Genomic DNA, 8,543 nt, shown 5'->3' with positions numbered 1-8,543 from the left:
TCTGATACAGTTAACTCATTCATACTACAAAATAAAACTTACAGATAATCTCTATGTCACAAAAATAAACATAAGAGTAAGTTAATTATTATTTTTTTTATTTTTGCAAGTGACCATTCAATCCATGTGCACTTCAGATATGAACGTATACAGTACATGTATGTAAGCTATAGTCAAAATTCATGTGAACAGAACACACAATTCACCTTTCAGTTCAACTCCATATATGCCGTACAAAGGTAACTATACATATATATTCTTCTTACATTTATGTACACGCACAGAACCACCAAAGCCCATCGGCTATATATATATAATTGTAGCATATATATCCGGTCCCAAGCCGGCACCTGCTTAAAACCAGTCAGTCCTATTTCATACTGACTATATCCGGAATCAAACGTTAAGTAGAACGCATGTCTGTAAATAAGAGTAATTATTGTGTGTATGTATATTTTAACAGGATAAAATTTATCAATTCATACATGTACATATTACCAAAATAATGTCAATTAATCATTACAGGCTGGTTAGTCCAGACCTCATTTAACACAGACCTGTTAGGATCTGCTAATCTATTCAGCATATTCATTTATAAAATAACTGTTAACAATACCCACATTAAAAATTCAGGGGCGGATCCAGGATCTGAGTTTAGGTGGGGGGGGGGTATTTAAATTAAATACCGTGCAATGCAAGGCCAAGAAATATTGTGGGGTGAAACTTGTGGTAAAATTTTTTTCTAACCGATTTAGGGGGGGGCGTACGCCCGGCACGCCAGTCCTTGGATCCGCGCCTGAAATCTGTAAGTGTTTCGTACCATACACAAGGACCGAAATTCACCAATGTATACAACAATTAAAGAAAAACGTGTGTGTTTCCGTTTGTTAAAATAAATTTACAATAATTTAATTAATAATTTTACGGTGAATGTTTCATTGGTTTTCTGACGGACGCAGCGTGTACGTTTAGGGCTCTGTGTTTTAAAATTTATGTTCAATTCAATATCATCATCGGAGAAATCATTCATCTGCACTATTTACAACATTGGAATCGTAGGTAGATAATTTCTTTACATCTGCCAAACTTTCTTCATTCACAGAAGGACCCTGAATTTGCCATTCAGTTGGAATTTCACCATAATATGGTTTTAGATAGTCAAGATCTAATTACAGGTGATTTCTGAATTTTGTAGGTGACATCAGTCATCTTTTGCAAGACTTTATATGGGCCTATCCATCATAAACCTAACTTTTGATTTGCACTAGGAGGATACCAACGCCAAACAAATTTCCCAATTTCAAATTGACGAAGTTTTGTATTTTTGTCATTTTTTCTTCTTTTGGCGAAAGGCTGCTTTCCTCAAATTTTGGTTTGCAAAATAAAAGTTTTGTCTAAAGTATACTGAAGCCAGTTAACAAATTCAACAGGACATCTTTGAGAATCTTCATCTACTGGACTTCCAGCTATTGAATTAATTGGACAACAGGGTTCTCCCCAGGATTTTCAGATAGCGCTGTATTCAGCGCGCGTGACACGATATTAATATATTTCATGTTGAAATGTGCCACCTTATATTTCCAACGCGTGAAAATGGGTCTGTCACTCGAAAATGGTCATTTTTGTCCATTTCTGGTCATTATTTGCTACCTGTGGGGTTCAGCTGGAACAAATCAGGAACCAACGCACATTCATTTTACAGCCTGAAGATCGTGAAGGATAATGAAGCGAAATAAAGTGTGTTACAGTCAGGAGGGGTCAGGAGCCCCCTGAAAGGTCATTCTTGTGAAAAAATAAGGATTTTTTTTCAATTTTTTGCCTCTATAAACCGGAAATAGTCAATACAAGGGGTTGACATCGAAATGGTGGTGACAGAAATTATTCTTATTTAGTTTCCAGGCGAAATAGAGTACTACAGATTAATTCTGCTCTGGCGAGGGTTCGAGAAATGAACTCGACCCCTAAAAAAATCTCATTCTTTTTTTGACAGCGGAAACTTCATGACCTCTTCTTTTAGCTTTCAAGTCATTATTGTTTCCGAAAGCTATTTAGCGATGCACTAGACAAAGTTGACCCCTGAAAATGTGCGGCTAAAACAAAGAACAGGACCCTGGATGACATCAGAAATCCTGTGCTTGATCAAGGAAAGAGGCCATTATTTATCATTGTACAATAAAGATAAAAAACAAGAGCACTATGAATCATTTTGTAAATGTAGAAACAAAGTACAAGGAGATATGAAATCAGCTAGAGCAAATTATTTTTCGGATGAAATTGAAGAAAACAAAAATGACCCCAAAAAACTTTGGAACAACTTTAAGATCTTGGTTACAAAAAAAACAAGATTCTAGCATTGTATTAAATATTGAAAATCAGATATGCCACGATTCAAAAACCATTGTCAATTATTTTAACTCTTTTACAACAGTGGCAGCGAAACTAGTTCAAAAATTGTCAACTGCTAAAGGTTTATTTAGTGTGGTGTCAAATGCTTTTGTAAATTTTTATAAAATAAAAATCCGAAAGACAAGAAAATGTTATTGGTACCTGTCAGTGAAGATTTTATTTATAAAGAATTATCAGCTTTATATCCTACTAAAAGCACCGGTCTAAACGAAATACCGGCAAAATTCATAAGGGATGGTGCTAGTGTTCTAAAAACGCCAATTTGTAATATTGTAAATCAGTCTATTGTTTCAGGTGTTGTACCAAATAGTATGAAATATGCTCGTGTGAAACCATTGTATAAAAAAGGTAGTCTACTTGATGTTGGCAATTATAGACCAGTCAGCATACTTACATGTATCATTGTTTCTAAAATTTTGGAAAGAAGTGTGTATAATCAACTGTCAATATTTTTATAAGAAAACAATATTTTGTTTGAATTTCAATCAGGTTTTAGAGGTAAATATTCAACAGATACTTGTCTTATTCACTTTCTTGATTATATAAGAGGCAGCAAAGCAAATGGTAATTTTACAGGCATGATTATGTTAAATCTTCATAAAGCCTTTGATACGGTTGACCGCAATATCCTATGTTCTAATAAAATAAAAGGTGGTGAGGTTCATTCTCGACCTCGGTCCAAGAAGCAGAGTAAATTAGTAGAAAAGGCGAATATGTTGTTTGTGGCAGACAGAGTATTTCAGTTAAGAATAAATCATGTTTTTAGTATATTTCATGGAAAGGCTCCTGAATATTTAAGTGCAAATTTTTAATTTAAATACCAACAGTACAAGAAGTTCCTCAAACTTTAATTATTTTATTCCCAACACTCCAACCAACAGTTTTTGTTATTCGGCGATTCAAGATTGGAACAGGTCACCTGCTAATATCAAAGCTATAACCAACAAATATGCTTTTAAATCTTCTGTCAAAAAATATTTACAAAAGACTGCTAGAAATCGAGAGAATAATGAATTTTTAGTGTATTAATTACTCTATATGTATTTCATGTTTTATTATCTATTTATTATATAACATATATTTACTAAATATACGAGTCCTTTTTGTATTTTTGGACTAGAGACCCCATTGGAAATAAGCCATTTTAAGCTTTATGGGTTATCACAGGCTATTAAGTCATGTGTTTAAAATATACTACAGACATTTATATGATTCTGTATCTATTGTCATGGTTTTATTTGTATTGTAAGCTATTTTAATGTACTGATATTGCCTAAATCTAATCTAATCTAATCTAATCTTATTGATTAACAAACTGTATATCAGATAGCCTCATTTTAAAGTACAGTCGCGCTGCTTGCAGATGGACACAAATTGCGCTTTCCTAAACTCAGATTTACACTGCCAGAACCGATAAAGCGGAGCATGGTCCAATCCCGAACAGGTACAATATTGGTATCTGATTGACACCTTCACTAAAATTAATTTACTTTCATGAACTGTGGCTCTATACGCCATAAGCAAATAGGGCAAATGATCATCCCAGTCATTTCTGACGTTATTTACAAACATAGCAAGCATGTCCTGTAATACTCGATTAACTCTCAGCCAAACCATCACTCTGAGGTCTGTATGGAGTTGTACGTGACCTTTCAACACCTAAATTCTTCCAAACTGCAGAAAAAAGTTCAGATTCAAATTCACGACCTTGGTCAGAGTGTATTGTCTACAAACACCAAACCTACAAAAAAATTCTGTCACCAACTTATCAGCTTCAGTTAAAGCTGTATGATTTGGAACTGCAAAAGCTTTAGTCCACTTTGTATAATAGTCAACTACCACTATTATATATTCATTCCTGTTTTCGGTTATTGGACAAGGACCCACTATATCAATCCCTACCATGTCTAAAGGAGCAACAACAGCAGTTTGTTGTAAATAAAATCTACCTAACCCAGGATCTGGTTTACTCCTTGCACAGGTAACACACTCTTTTCATCTACATCTGAGGTCATACCGGGCCAAAGTAATCTTAATTTAACAGCATTTAAGGTCACGACCTCAATGGCCAGCAATTTTACTACTGTGAAGTTCTTTTAAACTTTTATTTCTGATAAATTTAGGAGCAACTAATAAATATTCATCATTATTTAGCTTTTCAAAGTAATGTATGTCATTCCCACAGACTCCAAAATGTTCTTACTTCAACTGTCAGGGTGTTATCTAGCTGTTCATTTGGTTTGTGCTAGAACTGACTCTTCAAATTTATAATGAAATTTAAATCATGATCATTCATTTGCATATTTTTCAGATCTTCATTAATTTTGACCAAACTGCTAACCAACAAATTAAAAATCTCAGACCTATTTTCTAGAGGACCAACTATATCACTAGAACTACCACAAGCACCAAATGAAGGACCATCATGAACTGTAGATGTGTCTGTTTTAAAGTTCCCAGTATTTTGTATGGCTAGTATCAAAGATTTATCATCAATCTTCCGGATATCAGACTGATTCAGCCTCCAGTCTTTAATTAACACATGTGTTTCCTGATTGGGTACTTGCCCACTGTACACAAGTTTTCCATCAACCTTTTGTACGCAAGATTGATACAATCTAGAATCAGCAGAAGCTGATTCTTCATTCCCAGTCAATGATAAAGAAGTGAAAATAGGACTCTCTTTATATTCAAAATTAGAATCATAATTCTGGGAACTTTCATCATGCTCCCACTTTGGACAAGTCAATCTTTTACACTTTTTGTGACTAGTTGGAAGACGAGCTAAAGCATCAGCATTTTTATGAAAATTTCCACGCCTATGCTCAATTTCATAATCATAAATATCAAGTACTGATATCCATCTAGCAACCATCCCCTCAGGATCATCGATTTTTTTAAGCCAAATTAAAGAGCCATGATCAGTTCTAATTTTTAATTTTTAACTCAATAAAAAAGTAACCACTGCCAATAATTCCTTGTAAGTTGTACAATATCTACTCTGACTTTTTGACAAAGTTTTACTAGCATAAGCTATCACTTTTTCTTGAATTTGTGACAAAATTGCTCCAATTCCATAATCACAATTATCAGTATCTAAGATAAACAATCCCTCTTCCATAGGGTAGGACAAGACAGGTGCTGTAGTTAAAGCTACTTTTGACTTTTCAAATGAATCCTGACAACTTTCAGTCCACAAAAATTTGTGTGTTTTTTAATCAACTGGGTTAAAGGGGGGCAACTTCTGAAAAAATCTCTAATAAAACAGCGGTAGTACCCTGCCAATCATAAAAAAAAACTTTTCACCTCTGACACATTTTTAGGAACCGGCCAAATCTGTACTGCTTTTATTTTTTTTGGATTACATTTAATACCTTCTTCTGAAACTACACGATCCAAAAATGCAACTTCATGTTGGAAAAGTGACATTTAGATGGCTTTAATTTTAAATTTGACTCTCTAAACTTATCAAAAACAAGCTTCGAATTTTCAAAAGCTGTCTCAAAATTTGCTCCAAATATGATGATATCATCCATGTAACACAAGCACCTTTCCCATAGTAGACCTTTTAAGACCAGTTCCATCAACCTTTCAAAGCAAGCAGGAGCATTCGTTAGGCCAAAGGGCATTACCCGAAATTCATATAAACCCTTAAAACAGGTGACAGCAGTTTTAGGTCTGTCTTGCTCTGCAACTTCTACCTGGCAATATAACCAGAAGCCATATCTAAAGTAGAAAAGAACTGACAACCACCTAATGCGTCTAATGAGGAGTGGATCGAAGGCATGGGTGGGTAAAATTTGTTTTAACCTGATTTTATTTTCTATAATCTACACAGAATCTATAAGTAGCATCTGCCTTCTTAACCAGTAAACAAGGACTAGCCCACGGACTTTCACTAGGAGATATAAGATTTTGCTCAATCATCATATCAACTTCTTTCTCAACTACTTGTCTCCGAGCCAAAGGAGTCCTACGTGGAGGTTGCTTGATGGGTTTACTATTTCCAGTTTCAATTGTATGATGAACTAATTTTGTAAGACCTAGCTTCCAATCCGGGCCAACAAAAATGTCTCAATAATCAACTGACAGTTGTTTAACTTTTAATTTCTGTTCATCATTTACTTTTGTAGAAATATTTTCTGATAAAGGCTGAAGATGTTCTGGCAAAATTACACTAGTTTCCGTTTTTGTTGTATCACTATTAGTCACAGATGTTTGATCTACAAAATGTGCCTCTTGTACACTTCTTACTATTTTGTTTTTGTGAATGGTAACATCCCTACTTAGATAATTCATAACAGATATTCTGATTTTATTGCTATTTTGGTCAACTAATGCCCTAGATACAAGATATCCCCTATTCTCATGACTTGCTAATGGTTCTACTATGACACTTGCATCTGGATTTATCTCCCCTGAAATGTACACTTCAAATAATGATTTAGAACAAGCAGTAATAACTGTGTGAGTCGAACATTTTATAAACGCACAAGTTTTTGTTTGGCAGTGCCGTAAAGAAATTTTATTTTTTTCTTTGACTGCTAAAACAGCTTCCTTAATCAAAATTTGAGCATTGTGTTTTTCGACAAAATCCATACCTAAAATGCAATGCATGCCTTCAAGTTTTGCAACTATAAATTCCTGTTCAAATAAAACAGAATTAAAGTAAAACTTCAGCTTTAATTTTCCTAATACTTCCGATAATTTTCCCTTTCCTCTGGCCTTAAATCCCCTGAAACCTTTGAGCTGTACCCCTAAGACACATGCACAACTGAAGAGCTTTCTCCTCATCATCCCAATCATTCCATTCAGCTGTTCGCTCAAAATAAACTAAATAATCTTTTCAATCCGTACTCCTTCCATCAAAAGTATCAGTTCCAAATCATCTTCCAATTATACAGAGGAATATGTTTACAAAATGCTGGAATTTTTAAGGACAATATAATTATCCAGTGTGGTGGACGCGTTTTTTCAACAAACGGTCAGCATTCCAATGGGATCATATCTGACCCTAGTATCACTATTACTAAGTTCATTATACCTGCTATCTTTGGGCGTGCTTTCCCTATATACTTTGGGCCGAACATCCCTGTCAACTTGAGTCACAAATTCCCTGCATGCAAATTCTAGGTTGAACATCCCTTTCAACTTGAGTCACATATTCCCTAGATGCAAATTCTAGGTTGAACATCCCTTTCAACTTGGGGTCTATCATAAAATTGATCCTCATACCTAGCTTTAGGGCACTAGCTAACTTAGAAATGTGTTCCCGAGGAGTATCAATGCAAGTGCGAGAATCATTTTCCTGCATATCATCTTTTATTAAGATTATTAATAACTCAGTCTTTTCAATAACGATAGAACTGTCACCTGCAGTTGCCATAATGTATTACAGATGAAAATAGAAAGAGAAGATTCAATGTTTAATTTCAAACAGAGCCCCACGTTGGGCGCCAAAAATGTAACGGGAGCCTTCTGTATGTGCAAGTTTCTCTGTGAAAATGACGAGTTAATACTTTAAAATCTAAGACAACAACAATACCAATCTAACTGTTTGAGTATTATGATCTTCTTTTAATAAATGATGGTAAGTGTTTAAATGTTCGCTGATTAATTTGCTTTTCTAGATTTACTTGTCAATAGCTATTACCTATGACCAAACATAATACACTAAACCCCGCGTGGATTGTTCGTGCGCTGGGCTCTGTCATTAAACACTGTGAATAAGAACTACATGTGGAAACACACAGTTTATTTAACAAAGTACAAAGTCGTGTAAAACAATGGTGCATAACGCTTATAAATGCGTAACGCCTATGAGTAAATTAACCGGTTTAGCTAGTTAACTGGAGATGACTGGCTTTAACTTAAATACTTTAACATCGTTCACGGGAAAGCGCGGAATTTAAAATCCTACCTGTTGACCAACCTAATTACTAATTTACATTTCACTACGGCTCGACGGTCGACAGAAAACCAGTAAGTATAAATGTTTTAGTGTATAAAGAAGCCTAAATATCCAAAATAATTCCCTAAATCGGCAAGCCAAAAATTCCAAAAGTGTTCTCCAGAGTGTATCATTCCTTTGAGAAAAACGGGAAAACCGTAAATAGGTCAAAAACAAAGAATGTACA

This window comes from Perna viridis, chromosome 12, assembly GCF_037379345.1.
Source record: "Perna viridis isolate PV_CMFRI_1.1 ecotype Kerala chromosome 12, ASM3737934v1, whole genome shotgun sequence".
Classification (NCBI taxonomy): domain Eukaryota; kingdom Metazoa; phylum Mollusca; class Bivalvia; order Mytilida; family Mytilidae; genus Perna; species Perna viridis.
Note: the sequence above shows the minus strand (reverse complement) of the source record.